The sequence below is a fragment of the Rattus norvegicus genome, chromosome 20 (genome assembly GCF_036323735.1).
Source record: "Rattus norvegicus strain BN/NHsdMcwi chromosome 20, GRCr8, whole genome shotgun sequence".
NCBI lineage: Eukaryota > Metazoa > Chordata > Mammalia > Rodentia > Muridae > Rattus > Rattus norvegicus.
In genome coordinates, this window is record NC_086038.1 from 24,771,806 (window position 1) to 24,791,234 (window position 19,429).

A 19,429-nucleotide genomic window follows, 5' to 3' on the forward strand; every position below is an offset into this window, starting at 1 on the left:
ACAAACACAGCCAGACACACATGCACACACACACTCAAACACACCCAGACATGCACACACAAACATACATACACTCATACATACACACTCAGACACACACTCAAACACACACAGACACACTCACACCTACACAAACTCAACCACAGGTGCACATACACATATAGACATAGACACACACACACACTCAAACACAAACAAACTCGCACACACTCAGACACAGTTGTACACACAGACTGCACACAGTTGCACTCAAGTACTCACAGACACACTCAAACACACACAGAGACACACAATTTTAAAAGAGATTTTTTAAAGTTGAGGCTGTTTCAGTAAAGAAAATTGCTTAAAGCTTTTGTGTCATGTACAGTTGGGAGCATGGAACCCTGTGTGCAGCTGTGTTTACCAACACGGCAGGACATGTGAGTGGTCTGTGGATGATCAGCAAGGTAAGTACCCAAGGACTCCTTCAGCTACGATCCATCTGCATCACTATGGAAGACTTTAAAAGCTTTTCAGGAATTACCCAATGGACATCTTCCTAAGATTTTGCCATACTCTTAAAACTGACAAAAGGGGTGTAAAATAAAACTAAAAGTGGGGTGAGAGAGAGACCCAACCGCCTGGTCAGGTGGGCACTCCTGAAGCTGCAGAGCGGAAGAGACCACCAACACTGCTCACCCCTGCCCACATCCCTGGCCCAAGAGGAAACTGTATAAGGCCTCTGGGCTCCCGTGGGGAAGGGCCCAGGAGCGGCAGGACCCCTGTGCCTGAGACACCGCCGGAACCTGAAAGAAACAGACCGGATAAACAGTTCTCTGCACCCAAATCCCGTGGGAGGGAGAGCTAAACCTTCAGAGAGGCAGACAAGCCTGGGAAACCAGAAGTGACTGCTCCCTGCACACACATCTCGGACGCCAGAGGAAAAAGCCAAAGACCATCTGGAACCCTGGTGCACTGAAGCTCCCGGAAGGGGCGGCACAGGTCTTCCTGGTTGCTGCCGCTGCAGAGAGCCCGTGGGGAGCACCCCACGAGCGAACCTGAGCCCCGGGACCACAGGTAAGACCAAATTTTCTGCTGCAAGAAAGCTGCCTGGTGAACTCAAGACACAGGCCCACAGGAACAGCTGAAGACCTGTAGAGAGGAAAAACTACACGCCAGAAAGCAGAACACTCTGTCCCCATAACTGACTGAAAGAGAGGAAAACAGGTCTACAGCACTCCTGTCACACAGGCTTATAGGACAGTCTAGCCACTGTCAGAAATAGCAGAACAAAGTAACACTAGAGATAATCTGATGGCGAGAGGCAAGCGCAGGAACCCAAGCAACAGAAACCAAGACTACATGCCATCATCGGAGCCCAATTCTCCCACCAAAACAAACATGGAATATCCAAACACACCAGAAAAGCAAGATCTAGTTACAAAATCATATTTGATCATGATGCTGGAGGACTTCAAGAAAGACATGAACACACTTAGGGAAGCACAGGAAAACATTAATAAACAAGTAAAAGCCTACAGAGAGGAATCGCAAAAATCCCTGAAAGAATTCCAGGAAAACACAATCAAACAGTTGAAGGAATTAAAAATGGAAATAGAAGCAATCAAGAAAGAACACATGGAAACAACCCTGGATATAGAAAACCAAAAGAAGAGACAAGGAGCTGTAGATACAAGCCTCACCAACAGAATTCAAGAGATGGAAGAGAGAATCTCAGGAGCAGAAGATTCCATAGAAATCATTGACTCAACTGTCAAAGATAATGTAAAGCGGAAAAAGCTACTGGTCCAAAACATACAGGAAATCCAGGACTCAATGAGAAGATCAAACCTAAGGATAATAGGTATAGAAGAGAGTGAAGACTCCCAGCTCAAAGGACCAGTAAATATCTTCAACAAAATCATAGAAGAAAACTTCCCTAACCTAAAAAAAGAGATACCCATAGACATACAAGAAGCCTACAGAACTCCAAATAGATTGGACCAGAAAAGAAACACCTCCCGTCACATAATTGTCAAAACACCAAACGCACAAAATAAAGAAAGAATATTAAAAGCAGTAAGGGAAAAAGGTCAAGTAACATATAAAGGGAGACCTATCAGAATCACACCAGACTTCTCGCCAGAAACTATGAAGGCCAGAAGATCCTGGACTGATGTCATACAGACCCTAAGAGAACACAAATGCCAGCCCAGGTTACTGTATCCAGCAAAACTCTCAATTAACATTGATGGAGAAACCAAGATATTCCACGACAAAACCAAATTTACACAATATCTTTCTACAAATCCAGCACTACAAAGGATAATAAATGGTAAAGCCCAACATAAGGAGGCAAGCTATACCCTAGAAGAAGCAAGAAACTAATCGACTTGACAACAAAACAAAGAGAATGAAAGCACACAAACATAACCTCACATCCAAATATGAATATAAAGGGAAGCAATAATCACTATTCCTTAATATCTCTCAATATCAATGGCCTCAACTCCCCAATAAAAAGACATAGATTAACAAACTGGATACGCAATGAGGACCCTGCATTCTGCTGCCTACAGGAAACACACCTCAGAGACAAAGACAGACACTACCTCAGAGTGAAAGGCTGGAAAACAACTTTCCAAGCAAATGGTCAGAAGAAACAAGCTGGAGTAGCCATTCTAATATCAAATAAAATCAATTTCCAACTAAAAGTCATCAAAAAAGATAAGGAAGGACACTTCATATTCATCAAAGGAAAAATCCACCAAGATGAACTCTCAATCCTAAATATCTATGCACCAAATACAAGGGCACCTACATACGTAAAAGAAACCTTACTAAAGCTCAAAACACACATTGCACCTCACACAATAATAGTGGGAGACTTCAACACCCCACTCTCTTCAATGGACAGATCATGGAAACAGAAATTAAACAGTGATGTCGACAGACTAAGAGAAGTCATGAGCCAAATGGACTTAACGGATATTTATAGAACATTCTATCCTAAAGCAAAAGGATATACCTTCTTCTCAGCTCCTCATGGTACTTTCTCCAAAATTGACCATATAATTGGTCAAAAAACGGGCCTCAACAGGTACAGAAAGATAGAGATAATCCCATGCATGCTATCGGACCACCACGGCCTAAAACTGGTCTTCAATAACAATAAGGGAAGAATGCCCACATATACGTGGAAATTGAACAATGCTCTACTCAATGATAACCTGGTCAAGGAAGAAATAAAGAAAGAAATTAAAAACTTTTTAGAATTTAATGAAAATGAAGATACAACATACCCAAACTTATGGGACACAATGAAAGCTGTGCTAAGAGGAAAACTCATAGCGCTGAGTGCCTGCAGAAAGAAACAGGAAAGAGCATATGTCAGCAGCTTGACAGCACACCTAAAAGCTCTAGAACAAAAAGAAGCAAATACACCCAGGAGGAGTAGAAGGCAGGAAATAATCAAACTCAGAGCTGAAATCAACCAAGTAGAAACAAAAAGGACCATAGAAAGAATCAACAGAACAAAAAGTTGGTTCTTTGAGAAAATCAACAAGATAGATAAACCCTTAGCCAGACTAACGAGAGGACACAGAGAGTGCGTCCAAATTAACAAAATTAGAAATGAAAAGGGAGACATAACTACAGATTCAGAGGAAATTCAAAAAATCATCAGATCTTACTATAAAAACCTATATTCAACAAAATTTGAAAATCTTCAGGAAATGGACAATTTCCTAGACAGATACCAGGTATCAAAGTTAAATCAGGAACAGATAAACCAGTTAAACAACCCCATAACTCCTAAGGAAATAGAAGCAGTCATTAAAGGTCTTCCAACCAAAAAGAGCCCAGGTCCAGACGGGTTTAGTGCAGAATTCTATCAAACCTTCATAGAAGACCTCATACCAATATTATCCAAACTATTCCACAAAATTGAAACAGATGGAGCACTACCGAATTCCTTCTATGAAGCCACAATTACTCTTATACCTAAACCACACAAAGACACAACAAAGAAAGAGAACTTCAGACCAATTTCCCTTATGAATATCGACGCAAAAATACTCAATAAAATTCTGGCAAACCGAATTCAAGAGCACATCAAAACAATCATCCACCATGATCAAGTAGGCTTCATCCCAGGCATGCAGGGATGGTTTAATATACGGAAAACCATCAACGTGATCCATCATATAAACAAACTGAAAGAACAAAACCACATGATCATTTCATTAGATGCTGAGAAAGCATTTGACAAAATTCAACACCCCTTCATGATAAAAGTCCTGGAAAGAATAGGAATTCAAGGCCCATACCTAAACATAGTAAAAGCCATATACAGCAAACCAGTTGCTAACATTAAACTAAATGGAGAGAAACTCGAAGCAATCCCAGTAAAATCAGGGACTAGACAAGGCTGCCCACTCTCTCCCTACTTATTCAATATAGTTCTTGAAGTTCTAGCCAGAGCAATCAGACAACAAAAGGAGATCAAGGGGATACAGATCGGAAAAGAAGAAGTCAAAATATCACTATTTGCAGATGACATGATAGTATATTTAAGTGATCCCAAAAGTTCCACCAGAGAACTACTAAAGCTGATAAACAACTTCAGCAAAGTGGCTGGGTATAAAATTAACTCAAATAAATCAGTTGCCTTCCTCTATACAAAAGAGAAACAAGCCGAGAAAGAAATTAGGGAAACGACACCCTTCATAATAGACCCAAATAATATAAAGTACCTCGGTGTGACTTTAACCAAGCAAGTAAAAGATCTGTACAATAAGAACTTCAAGACACTGAGGAAAGAAATTGAAGAAGACCTCAGAAGATGGAAAGATCTCCCATGCTCATGGATTGGCAGGATTAATTTAGTAAAAATGGCCATTTTACCAAAAGCAATCTACAGATTCAATGCAATCCCCATCAAAATACCAATCCAATTCTTCAAAGAGTTAGACAGAACAATTTGCAAATTCATCTGGAATAACAAAAAACCCAGGATAGCTAAAGCTATCCTCAACAATAAAAGGACTTCAGGGGGAATCACTATCCCTGAACTCAAGCAGTATTACAGAGCAATAGTGATAAAAACTGCATGGTATTGGTACAGAGACAGACAGATAGACCAATGGAATAGAATTGAAGACCCAGAAATGAACCCACACACCTATGGTCACTTGATTTTTGACAAAGGAGCCAAAACCATCCAATGGAAAAAAGATAGCATTTTCAGCAAATGGTGCTGGTTCAACTGGAGGGCAACATGTAGAAGAATGCAGATTGATCCATGCTTATCACCCTGTACAAAGCTTAAGTCCAAGTGGATCAAGGACCTCCACATCAAACCAGACACACTCAAACTAATAGAAGAAAAACTAGGGAAGCATCTGGAACACATGGGCACTGGAAAAAATTTCCTGAACAAAACACCAATGGCTTATGCTCTAAGATCAAGAATCGACAAATGGGATCTCATAAAACTGCAAAGCTTCTGTAAGGCAAAGGACACGGTGGTTAGGACAAAACGGCAACCAACAGATTGGGAAAAGATCTTTACCAATCCTACAACAGATAGAGGCCTTATATCCAAAATATACAAAGAACTCAAGAAGTTAGACCGCAGGGAAACAAATAACCCTATTAAAAAATGGGGTTCAGAGCTAAACAAAGAATTCACAGCTGAGGAATGCCGAATGGCTGAGAAACACCTAAAGAAATGTTCAACATCTTTAGTCATAAGGGAAATGCAAATCAAAACAACCCTGAGATTTCACCTCACACCAGTGAGAATGGCTAAGATCAAAAACTCAGGTGACAGCAGATGCTGGCGAGGATGTGGAGAAAGAGGAACACTCCTCCATTGTTGGTGGGATTGCAGACTGGTAAAACCACTCTGGAAATCAGTCTGGAGGTTCCTCAGAAAATTGGACATTGAACTGCCTGAGGATCCAGTTATACCTCTCTTGGGCATATACCCAAAAGATGCCTCAACATATAAAAGAGACACGTGCTCCACTATGTTCATCGCAGCCTTATTTATAATAGCCAGAAAATGGAAAGAACCGAGATGCCCTTCAACAGAGGAATGGATACAGAAAATGTGGTACATCTACACAATGGAATATTACTCAGCTATCAAAAACAACGAGTCTATGAAATTCGTAGGCAAATGGTTGGAACTGGAAAATATCATCCTGAGTGAGCTAACCCAATCACAGAAAGACATACATGGTATGCACTCATTGATGAGTGGCTATTGGCCCAAATGCTTGAATTACCCTAGATCCCTAGAACAAACGAAACTCAAGACGGATGATCAAAATGTGAATGCTTCACTCCTTCTTTAAATGAGGAAAAAGAATACCCTTGGCTGGGAAGGGAGAGGCAAAGATTAAAACAGAGACTGAAGGAACACCCATTCAGAGCCTGCCCCACAGGTGGCCCATACATATACAGCCACCCAATTGGACAAGATGGATGAAGCAAAGAAGTGCAGACCGACAGGAGCCGGATGTAGATCGCTCCTGAGAGACACAGCCAGAATACAGCAAATACAGAGGCGAATGCCAGCAGCAAACCACTGAGCTGAGAATAGGTCCCCCGTTGAAAGAATCAGAGAAAGAACTGGAAGAGCTTGAAGGGGCTCGCGACCCCAAAAGTACAACAATGTCAAGCAACCAGAGCTTCCAGGGACTAAGCCACTACCTAAAGACTATACATGGACTGACCCTGGACTCTGACCCCATAGGTAGCAATGAATATCCTAGTAAGAGCACCAGTGGAAGGGGAAGCCCTGGGTCCTGCTAAGACTGAACCCCCAGTGAACTAGACTATGGGGGGAGGGCGGCAATGGGGGGAGGGTTGGGAGGGGAACACCCATAAGGAAGGGGAGGGGGGAGGGGGATTTTGCCCGGAAACCGGGAAAGGGAATAACACTTGAAATGTATATAAGAAATACTCAAGTTAATAAAAAAATAAAAAATAAAAAAAAAATTAAAAAAAAAAAAACTAAAAGTGAAATTAGTACATCATCTATACAATGAAATTACTTCTGGAGTGGATAACTGATTTGATACAGTGTTATGTTATTTGAGTGCAGATGCCATGTTTTAAATTTAGCCACATGTGATGTCATCAAGGAGATTCTATCAGTGGTCTCCATTCCAGACGTTTCCAATCAGTGTTTTATAAATAAGAAAAGCAGACCTACCATTCTGTCCCCAGGCAAACTTCTCCCTTTTCAGATGTACAAAAGAAAAAGAATCTGGAGGTGAAAGCCCACTGAACCTTGACTTGTCAGGTATACTCGTCCGGATAGCTGAGGGAGAGCCATCTTTGATACCCCTGGAAACTTATGGAGGAAAGGATGGGCTGAATTGTATTCTGAGGCCGAACAGTTTTCAAATTCACTTAAGTTTGGGTCTTCCTACTGCGGAGGTTTGGGTGTGGTTTGTCCCCACAAAACTCTTTGCAGTTTAATCCCTGTGGCATGGGTTTCTGAGGTGGCTCTGCCTACGGTTGGGCCTTGAGTAGGGATTTGTGCTTTCTTAACAAGAGTGTCAGAAGGACTCTATGGAGAAGGCGCTTCTCAGTGCTTCCTTCCTGTCATGGAAACTCCTTCCCTCTCCCTCTTCCTTCCCCTTTCCACCTTCTCCTTCTTGTTTTCTTCCCACCCTTGCCTTCAACAATAAAGTCATCTCCATGGTCTAAGGAGATGGCAGTACTTTGTTCTTGACCATAAAACCAATGGAAACCTCCTTTAAAAAAGATAATTTCCAGCTTCTGGCTATTATAATTAAGGCTGCTATGAACACAGTGGAGCATGTGTCCTTGTTGTATGTTGGAGCATCTTTTGGGTATATGCCCAGGAGAGGTACAGCTGGATCCTCAGGTAGTGCTATGTCCAATTTTCTGAGGAACCTCCAGTCTGCAATCCCACCAACAATGGAGGAGCGTTCCTCTTTCTCCACATCCTCACCAGCATCTGTTGTCACCTGAGTTTTTTACCTTAGCCATTCTGACTGGTGTGAGGTAGAATCTCAGGGTGGTTTTCCCCCAAAGAAAGAGGCTTTTAAAGGAAGGCAAGGCAGTGTGAGGCTTTCCCAAGAAAACACAAAATTCTTCCAACGTTAGAGTTCTCAGAATATGCCTCTCCATCGGCACGAAACACAATTCTCCCTCTAACCCAGAGAATTTCTGAGTAATCTATTTGCCAAATCATAGCTTGCTTACCTTAGGTAAACTGGCCCCATCTCCAACTCCATACATAGTGAGGCCGGGAAATAGGGGTTTGCAAGAAGTCAAATGTTTCTTATTCTTTCACCTGCTTAGCTGATTCTTTACAGCTTAGGATCTCTGAGATGCTGCCAGGCCATGGACCAGGCAGACAATTGATGCCCAGCCTCTTGCTTTCTGCTCATAAATCTTCCTAACATCCAAAAGAAGGTCAATACATCCTTTGTACTCACCCGCTCGATAACTATGAAATAAACACCGTATACCTTACACCTTGCTTTGAACAATTTTAGTCTTATGTTTACATTGGGGACATTCAGATCCCCATTATGAGAAATGTCAGCAGACTATTATCACTGTCTTTTGTGTAATGTGTCCCATTGCATTTGTTCAGGATGTATCAAACTAACCTAGGCCAAAGCTCCTGACTCTGGAGCCCACACACCTCATGGTGGACGCTTTTATTACTTGGCCTACCCAGGTATGAAAGTTCCTACTCTGCCTTTACAACAGGCTTGGAAATCTGTAGGAACATAGGAAGGAAAAGGAACCCCTCACCTGGCAGTCTAATGAAGGTCCCTCACCCCATGAAGAGTCAAGATTTCTAATGCAATTCACAGCAGCTGTTTGAATCTAGCCCAACTCTGGGCTCTCACCAGAAATACCATTTAGAGTAAAGGAAAAGCCCTCGCACAACGTATACAACCCTAGATGGAGGATAGAACTTCAATTAGAGCAAAGGGGAGAATGTTCAAGTAAGACAATGTCAACTTCTGACCTCTAAATATATACATATTCATGTATACACACACACACACACACACACACACACACACACAAGACTATTTTATTAAACAGTAACTCTTTTTTTGAGAACCCTACACCCATGCTCTCACATGTGTTTCATTTTTACCCCGAGCTTCTTTCTAATTTTAATAAACTCCAGTTTGTACTTCATTTCTACATCAAAGCCAAGGACCTAGTTTTGCCAGAGTTAGGGTCCCTAATGAATTAAGAATACTTCTCACTGCTTGGAGCAACACATGGAGCCATGCAGCTCTCCCTGGCTGCTGGTGTGCTTTTAAGAATAACAACATTCGGGTGCCTACGACAGCAATGGGAAAGACTTGTTCTATGCATTCAAGATGGACCGATGAGGCTGCAGAAATGACTCAGCAGTTTAAAAAGAAACAGTACTTCTCTTGCAGCAGACCTATGTATGTTCAACTGCCAGCACCCATAGGCAGTGCAGAACCAGCTGTGATTCAACAATGAGGGATCCAACTCCCTCTTCGGGTCTCCTGGGGCACCTGCACTTCTGAGTGCATACCGCCACGCAGACGTATATGCACTTATGTAATCTGTAAAATAATAAATTTAAAACTTAAAATAAAGAAAACTCTGCCTTCTGTAGACCACAAGGTTTCCATGTGATACAAATGAGGCAAATCTACCTCCTACAGTGTAACTGCCTTGCTTCAAACCCCATAGACACTGGCAGGCTGCTCACCAAATAAAACCTCCAACAGATGCACGGCAGGTCCTTGCATCTGCACCCTATACATTCACACAAGCTGCTTCTCCATCTGCAGGACATAACATATGTCAGTTGATTGGCTTACAGTAGGCTTGGAGAAGAGTCAGGCAGAGTTGGCAGGAACCTCAAGTCTACTCCTTGCTTCCCCTTTTCCCTTTGCTCTGAGGCTTTGGTCTTTGCTCTTTTTAATTCTGTCTGCTAAATTAATCATTTAGATTCAGGCGGTCATTCCTGGCTAACAACACCGAAATCCTGCAAACATATAGCTTGTTCACAGTCCAAACTGCTTAGATGTCAGTAATCAACCTCAGCTAATAGGCTTCACTCTAATTGAAATTCCATCCTGCACCTGACATGATGAAAGTGGAGCTTGTGTTGTGTGATGGGCACCAAGCACAGTAAAATTCAACCAGAAAATGGACAAAATAATTTCCAGGAGTGTCTGCCTGATTCCCCTGGAGCTCCAGGCAAAATAGAAATGTGAAGCTATGGTTGCAAATGCATTTTGGTAACAGGAAGAAGACCTGGTGTAGAGCCACAGAGGCCTGACAACTTCAATTCAATCCCCAGAGTCCACATAAGAAAACATGCATAGTGGTACTCATCTTTAATTCCAGCATGACTATTGCAAGACGGGAGGCACGAACAGGAGAAAAGCATAAAAGTTTGCTATGCAGGAGGAGGAGGAGGAGGAGGAAGGGAAGGAAGAGGAGGAGGAAGAGGAGGAGGGGAGTGAGGAAGAAGAGGAGGAGGAGGAGGAGGATGCTGTCTCAACAAGATAGAAGGGAAGAACCAACTCTCAAAATCTGTCTTCTGATCTCCACATGATGGCATATGTATGTGTCCCTGTGCATGTATGCATAAGAGCATTATGCACATACATGCACTCACATGCACACACACATCTTTACACACATCTTTTTCAAAAATTTAAATGCATTCACAATTTCAAGGCAGTGACTTCAGATAAAATGTAACCAAGACGCCTTCTTGTAACTGGGCCCTATGTAACATTTGCCCATCAATAAAGCCCTAGATTTTTTTAAATAAAAACATGAGAAGTGTGTACCCACACATATGTACACATGTGCATACACTACACACACACACACACACACACACACACACACACCACAAAGATAAAAGCCTATTTTCTTGCATGGTAATTCTGATAAGTTACTGGCGATATTTCCTTCATAGTTAATATTTTATCACATAGTTTTATTTTTGAATTGATAGAGGCTAGACTTTTCACTCTTTCCCCTGGACTCAGAAAGGAAACTTGAAAGTTCTACTCATATTACAGCATAAAATTTAATTAGGGTTAAAAATATAATTGCCTACCAATGCTGTTGACTTTACTATAGATACTAAAATATACAAGTAACATTTAAGTGGGATAGCTCAGTAGCTGAATTTAGGCAACCCAAATCCTAAAATTCAGCCATGAACACCTACCTCTAACAATATCTTTATGTGCTAAACTCCATGAGTGTGTTGGGGACTATGTGATATGTGATCATAAACTTCATTAAACAGCCAGAGAAACAAAACCCAGTGCTATCCTAGGACCCAAGCTGCTCACTCGATTTTTATCAAACACATTGTCCTCAAGTATCTCTAAAAGTCTCCACTCTTCATACTTCGAAGGGAGTGAAAAATAGATTCTCCAAGGCCAAACTGGAACTTGCATGATTGAATGCTACCAAAAATTATATATGAATTTTGAGGGGGATGGGTGAGATAGGGAGATTCTACATTGTCCTGGCCATCTTAGAACTCACTGTGTAGAGCAGGCCACCCTCAGACTCAGAGAGATCCACCTGCTGCTGCCTCTTGGTGCTGGATTAATGCCATGCACTACCATATCTGGGATTTGTTTAATGTAAGAAACTGTTAGTGGTTCATAGGCTGTTTGGCTATCCTTGGTTTCAGCTTATAATCTGAACATTTCTCCAATGGTCATCAATTCATTCCAAATAAGGTGCTTTTTCCAAAAGACAAACCTTGCTACATTTAAAAAAATAAAATAAAAAATAAAAAAAATTTTAAAAAAGCTTTCTAGACAGTGGGAACTAAGTAAGAGGGGATATAATTAACTATGCATGCCACAAAAGTTAGGATCAGAATCTGGCCCTATTCCTAAAAGTGTGGCTTAGCCAGTGACACCCAGTAGGCCAACTAAAGAAACAAGTAATGTTACAGGGCAGAGAGTGACTTATTCAGTGTGGTGGCCACATTGGGATAAGGAGGTCAAGGGACCATCCCCAAGTCCATTTTCTGAGCACTGACATGAGGTTTGAGTTGAAATGGAGAAGAGATATATATAACTTGGCAGTCCTGGTAATGGTATGGTTTCATAGACCATCAACTCTGCTCCAGTCTCGCCCATACAACAGTCTGACAAATATAGCTGTGTGTGGTCTCTTCCCAGGAGACAAGCCCTCATCCCTTTTGGGGCATCCGGCTTCAGCCTTTTCCAGCTTGAGTCTCTAGAGGGAATTTCAAGTTTCTTGGGGACCACTGTTTTAAAGGAAGGGCCAGTATCCCTTTAGGATAGCTATGTTACTGCCAGGACAGGATATCAGAGTCACTTACACAGCAAATGTAACCTTCCAAAGACTTCATGAGAATCTAAGGTATCTACAGATAGAAAAAAAGGCATGAAACAGACTTCCTGGAAAGAAGTTTTGACTACAAGGCTGATTAACTGATGATAAAGTCGATGAGAGACTAGAATGTTCTAAGGCTAGAACAAAACCATCTTGGGCCATTTTTATCATTAATACCCATTTACTGCCCTCCTTTGTGTGTGACCTAGCATCTTTGGGACCACAGAGAAACTGTTTAGAATATACAGACAGGTCCCTAGTGTCTGCCAACTGGAAGGCTAAGACTGCCATCAGAGAGCATCTGAGGCCTACAGTCACCTACTTTTCTGCAGCCTACCTACCAGACATTTCTACTGATGAGTTTGAACTTAATGTATGGTTTTCTTTGTTCTGTTGCTATAAAACCTTCAGGAAACTGTTTCCATGTTGGACTATGGAGTAACCCAGGTCTCTGTTCCTGGGCCATAGTCGATCATAATTTGCCTCCAGAATAAGCCATTTGAATGGCCAGATAGTAAACAGCACTTTCTTTGTTGCTGTCTCCCTTATTTTACATCATCAAACTTCTCCTGGCCTCATTGTCCTACTGGTGGTACGATGCCACCGTTCTTCCAGGAATATATCCTCCTGATGTCTAAGCTTCTGTGGCATTGGAGTGCTCACGGCTCCCGTATTTCTGTTACCTACCTTTCCATTCTCAGCTGTGTTGGGTGCAGCCCCTTTTGTCCTTTATTTGGAGTACTACCAAACTTTCTGGACTCTTTTTCCTTTCTCCGTCCTGGCAAAACCATCTGCACAGTGTGACTATGCTTAATCGTTCCATAACATCTCTTTGATTTTTGTTCTGGCCCTAATCAAAATAGTCTTTATTAATAAAGCTCAAATTTGTTACTCTGCCATTCAGTCTGATTCCAAAATGTGGTTTCCAAGCCTGGTTAGCAGCCGCCCTCCTGCTAATTGTCATAAAGTGTTAGTGGGAGTGATCTGCACATGTGATTTCATCACTGCTGAAAAAGGGAAATTCAGCCCTCTCTCCCACAGAGGAAAATATGAACTTCAAAATTTGATTTCTTCATGAAGGAAGCAGGCTTTTGTTAGAAGAAAATTATAAAGCTTATCTCTGACCTCAAAGTCGGCAGACACGTATGCTGAAATGTCTTAATCACTATGAGTAGGAATGCTAACTGTGTGAGCCCCTGAGGCAGAGTAGACTGACGTATGACTCATGAAACACCGAATTCTCCAGGAATTCTCACCCCTACCCTGATCTGCCATTGGTCCATAAGAGTAAGCTCTTGTGTGAAAGGTTGCTACTAGCAAAGGATTCACTTGGTATTGAATAATCTTACCTAGTCCTTATTTTTACCTACCCAAGTTATAAATGCTTATTTTTAAAGGCATTAGAGTTTATATACTCTCTTTTATGAAACTATGAAAAGTCACTAAATAATCTATCCAAATCTTCCCACTTTGTAGGACTTTGCTTGGCTCTTTTCTATAAAGCTGTGGCTAATTGCTTCTTGCTTTAAGTGAGCCTTAGAATGTGATTCAACAGACAGAATCCATCTTATATCAATGATGCCCATGAGTGCTTAGGAAAGACCACCTCTGGGACAGCATACGAAGAACACTTTACAGTACCCAAATCCCATGGGAAAGAGAGCTGGACTCAGAAGGGCGGACAATCTGGAGCCTCAGGGGAGACTGCCACTTCTGCCCACCTCTGCTCAAATTCCTGCCCCAAGAGGAACCTGCAGAGTGGCCTCTGGATACAGGAACATAGGAGCAGTCAGCAGCAGGAACCTTCTGGTTTCTGCCTGTGCCCAGAACTGAACTGAACCGGTCCCACAGCTCTCTGTACCCAAATTGAGTGGGGGAGAGAGTTGGACTCTCAGAAGTGTGGACAAACCTGAGAGCTCAGGAGAGACCAACACTGCTGCTCACACTCCTGGCCCAAGAGAAACGTACCTAGTGCCCTGTGGATAAGAGAACCTATGAGCAGACAAGGGCAGGACCCTTCCAGTTTCTGCCTGAGCCCAGAGCTGAAAGCCAGTCGCCTGGACCACTGACACACCTGAGAGCAGAGGTTAGACCAACTCTTCTGCTCTGAGCTGAGCAACCCACCTGGAGGCTTCAGGACGCACAAACCCAGGAGCAGCTCTCTATGCCCAGATCTGGCTGAAAGAAAACAGGTCCACAGGAGTGCCGACACACAGGCGTACAGGAGGGTCAAGCCACTGTCAGAGACAGCAAGACAAGCTGACATCAGAGACAGCCTGATGGCAAGAGGCGAGTGCAGGAACCTAAGCCACAGAAACCAAGAATATTTGGCATCATCAGAGCCCAGTTCTCCCACCAAAGCAAATACTGGATATCCCAACCAGAAAAGCAAGATTCGGATTTAAATTCACACCTCATGATGAGGATAGAGGACTTTAAGAAGGACACAAATAACTCCCTTAAAGAAATACAGGACAACACAGGTAAACAAGTAGAAGCCGTTAAAGAGGAAACACAAAAATCACTTAAAGAATTACAGGAAAACACAATAAAACAGGTGAAGGAATTGAACGAAAACATCCAGGATTTAACAATGGAAATATAAACAATAAATCAAGCACAAAGGGAGACAATCCTTGAGTCTGCACACACTCTGCACTCTCTTGAGCACTCTGCTTTTCTCCATTGTGCTTTTCTTTTCTCAAACTCCCACACTCATTCACACCTCTGTGCATTACCCTTTCATTCTCACACACACTCTTCATACACATCTCACACACATCTCACACACACCACATGCACTCCCCTTTCGCTCACACATACAATCTTCATACATGCCTCATATTTGCTCTTCACTCACTCTTCACATGTTCTTCTCATGCTATCATTTGCTCTCTCATTCGCTCCCTCATGCTTTCTCATTCACTCTCCACAGGTTCTCTAGTCTTTCTCCTGCCCCAGTCTTTTATTGATAATCCAAAAGCAGGTTTAAAAAAAAGACATTGTATAATCATTGCCAAATCAAATTCAAAAGAATAACCACATCCCACAAAGAACTAAGAATTACAATTGTTCCCCAAAGTTTCAAGCTTCCCCTATTCCCAGGCCTGTGGCTAAAATAATAATTATAAACTTACCATTATTTAAACTTTAACTTTTGACTTATTATACTTCAGAGCTCAGAGCTCCAAGGTCAGCTACTTGCATTTTCCTGGGAAGCTCTAATAATAAATGACATGGGCAAAGCTGCCAGGCAGTGGCCAGAAAGAACCAAGTTAACCCTTAACTCAGTGGTTCTGCTGGCTTTCTGTTCCTTGTACACAGTGACTCTTGTAAGAGTCCCAGTATTTTTACTTAGTTTTACTAGTATATACTTTTATTTATTCTATGCTTCCTTATTCAGGAACCACTCACAAATATTATATAAAACTTATTTCCTAACTTCAATAACTTTTTCCTTTCTTAGGGGCCCAATGTTGGCTCTAATTCATTTTCCAATAATTTCTTTAAAGTTTCTTTGCAAGTCAAGCATTAATCTGGAACTACTATTGTGCAGTTCATAGGTAAATGGATTGAACTAGAAAATATCATCCTGAGTGAGGTAACCCAATCACAGAAAAACACACATGGTATGCACTCACTGGTAAGTGGATATTAGCCCAAAAGCTCAAATTTAGCCAAGATACAACACACAGACCACATGAAACTCAAGAAGAAGGATGACCAAAATGCAGATGCTTCACTCCTTATTAAAAGGGGAAATAAAAATATTCATAGGAGGGGATATGGAGGCAAAGTTTGGAGCAGAGACTGAAGGAAAGGTGATTCAGAGCCTGCCCCACATGTGCCACCAAGACTAAGATAAGATTGATGAAGCTAAGAAGTGCATGCTGGCAGGAACCAGATATAGATGTTTCCTGAGAGACACAGCCAGAGCATGTCAAATACAGAGGCAAATGCTAGCAGCAAACCACTGAACTGAGAACAGAACCCCCTTTGGAGGAATTGGAGGAAGTATTGAAAGAGCTGAAGGGGCTTGCAACCCCATAAGAACAACAATGCCAACCAACCAGAGCTTTCAGGGACTAAATCACTACCCAAAGACTATACATGGATGGACCCTGGGCTCCAACTGCATAGGTAGCAGAGGATGGCCTTGTTGAGCACCAATGGAAGGAGAAGCCCTTGGTCCTGCCAAGGTTGGACCCCCAGCGTAGGGGACTGGGGGGGTGGAGAAGGGAACACCTTTATAGAAGAAGGGAAGGGGGTGGGATAGGGGGCTTATGTCTGGGAAACTGGGAAAGGGAATAACATTTGAAAGGTAAATTAAAAAATCCAGTAAAAAAAAAGAATTTGTTTGGGGTATTTAATTTTTTTTCTAATCTCTCTTTTTTTTAACAATTTCTTTTTTAAGTGTTCCCTTTTATTTTTCTTAAGTTTGGGAGGAAAATATAATTATCATTTTTATCACTACCCAATTAAGAGCTTTTTCTAAGCTTGATGGAAGATTCATATACCACAAAACTATATATAACATGTGTCTAATGTTCCCAAGAGGCCAGGAGCAAACAAGGTCTGCTAATGAGTATGTATGCATTTTACTTACAAGGTACTTAATCACTTCCATATTTAATCATTAAGATAAAGGAGATCTTGTCCATCCTCATTAGGTAAATGTTTATTACATGTATTAAAATCTCACCAGGTTCTTAAATACCATCAATTCATTATCTTTTCAACAAAGGTACTATAAGTAATTATTTGGTACTCAGTACTGTGCTAGATTGTGAACAATGTAAATATGAGCAAAGTATCCATCTTCCATTCATATAACTCACTAGGTATAAGGAAAAACTACTATATAAGCAGACAGACAGACAGACATATGGATAGATAAGTACTTAATATAATAATCTATCATTTGTCACACAGACTATTGTTTGGAAGGAGCAATTGGTATGTGGTGTCAGAAGAAATCAGTCCAGGTTATAACTCTCCTAATTCCTGCTCATTTGACCTCTTGCAAGTTATCTAACTTGGCCAGTGAGTCGCTGGCTTCTCTGGGATCACAGCACAAGGGACAGATAAATACTGAGCACCACAAATGCAAAGTCCCAGCACCCAGCACAGTAGCTCAGAGGGGCACAAATGATGTGGCCGCCTCTGTGCTCAGACTTACCCTGCTCTGCTATACTTCATTAAATGTCATCATTGAGTATGTCATTTGTAAGGAGAATGTATGGATAAACACAGTAACAGTACAGCTTGTAACATCAGTCAGCTTCAGAAACGGAATGTGCCCAGTAGTTTTAAACCTTCCCCATCCCTTCCTGTCCTAGGTTTTGCATGAACTCTTCTATTCCTCCTGTAGCTTATCATATACCTGTCCATTAAAAAAGTATTATGTCTGCCGTATGTGTTATACTTAATGTAAGAGTAAAAATGCCGTGTGAACTCAACGTCTTGCCCCTTTCGTAAACTTTTATGATCTGTTATTATCCACGCTAAATATATTCTTAAAAATATTCATATATGTTTATACACACATACACACATGCATATAAATATATATACATATATATGTATATATATACATATATATATATATATTTCAGCCATTTCCTCATCTTACAGGCTCATTTCTAATCTTAAGGAGAATACTTACAATGGCTTAAATTTAAGTATGAACTTCTCCAGAGAATTTTATTTAATCCTTTATCACTTTAAGAAAATTCACTTCTGCCCTTGCATTTAGGCGTTTTAATTATACTGAGGTTTTCAGACGTTTTTGTGATCAATTAGATAATGTATTTTTTTCTTTTAGTTGGTTAGTGAGCTGAATCACCACAGTAGATATTCTAATGACTAGCGAGGACCACCTTTGTGAAGTGACTGTCCTGGGTCTTTTAAATAGTCGTGGGTGAGTCACTCAACTCTCCTTAGGATTTCTGTATTTTATTTCCCGCGTTGGGTTGGTGTGCAAACATCCCTCCCTTACCTAAGGAACGTGGCGTTAGTTGGTATTGGTTTCTTCAACTTCATGCAGTGAACTCAGAGTTTTTTCCTTGGCCTTTCTCATCCTGTTGCTAGGGGGGTACATTTACATATCCTCGGAAGGGTGACATCCCACGAAGGTGCCCAGCCGTGGCATTTACTTTAAGTAAACCTGAATACTTTAACAGGAAGCATCTATTGTTGAGCCACTTCAGGTAACTCCTGTTTTCCTGGGAATTTTCCATTTCATCGGAATTTCATTCTTACCTGCACACATTTACTTCCAGCCTCTCTCCTTCCCTAGTGTAAGCATCACGGGTGACGCATTTCCCTCTGAGGTTAGCCCTCAAGCCTTTGTTCTAGCTTCACTATTTCCCCAGTTAGGTCGTTTTGTTTCATTTCCTTTTCTAGTTGTTCGTGAACCAGGAGATAGATGTGCTTTTCAGGAAGGATCACAATAACGAAATAGTTTCACTTACTACCTCAATTCCTGCCTGAGATGCCTGCAAAGTGCTAGTTCTTTGAGAGACATCCACATAGCAGCAGGCCATTTTTTTTTGTTAATTCCCCAGGCACCATTGAGGAGAATGTGTTACAACCCAGTAAGGGTTAATCTTGACTGTCAACCAGATTGATGACCAATTGGTGGAGCACAACATGGCTGAGAAATGATCATATCTGGGTCTCTGAATTGTTGAATGGATATATGCATAAGGTAATGGTGGCATTGGGAGGTGGCAGAAGTAGGCTACCGGGGACACATCCTTGTGAGTTATCTCGTGCCCTGACCTTTCTACTCTGCCTCCTGGCTGCCATGATAAAAACTGTTTCCTTCCACCATGTTCCTTCCAGCATGGCAGTCTGAAATATCTGAAACATGAATCAAAATAAATCATTTTCTTACGTTGTTTCTGTGAAGTATGAGGTCAATGACAAAAACCCAGCTGATACAGACCCCTTGATGAACTAAGATAGCAGTTTATTGTCACAACTGCTGACAGAGCGGGGCTGGCTTTATTTAGCTGTGTTGTTAATAAATGATATCTTTTATTTTTGT

The 19,429-nt window shown here is 41.5% G+C and overlaps 1 protein-coding gene across 11 annotated transcripts in view; it reads right to left on the minus strand.

Moving 5' to 3' along the window:
* Positions 1-19,429, minus strand: part of Ctnna3 (catenin alpha 3) — a 1,585,684-nt gene that overhangs the window by 1,158,790 nt on the left and 407,465 nt on the right. The window contains exon 1 of one of the 11 annotated variants that reach the window (XM_039099279.2): positions 14,503-15,000. The exons of the other annotated variants lie outside the window; for them this stretch is intronic. The gene's annotated coding sequence lies outside the window, so the exon portion shown is untranslated. Of the gene's footprint in view, positions 1-14,502; positions 15,001-19,429 lie in introns of those variants that run through there. 11 annotated transcript variants of the gene reach the window in all.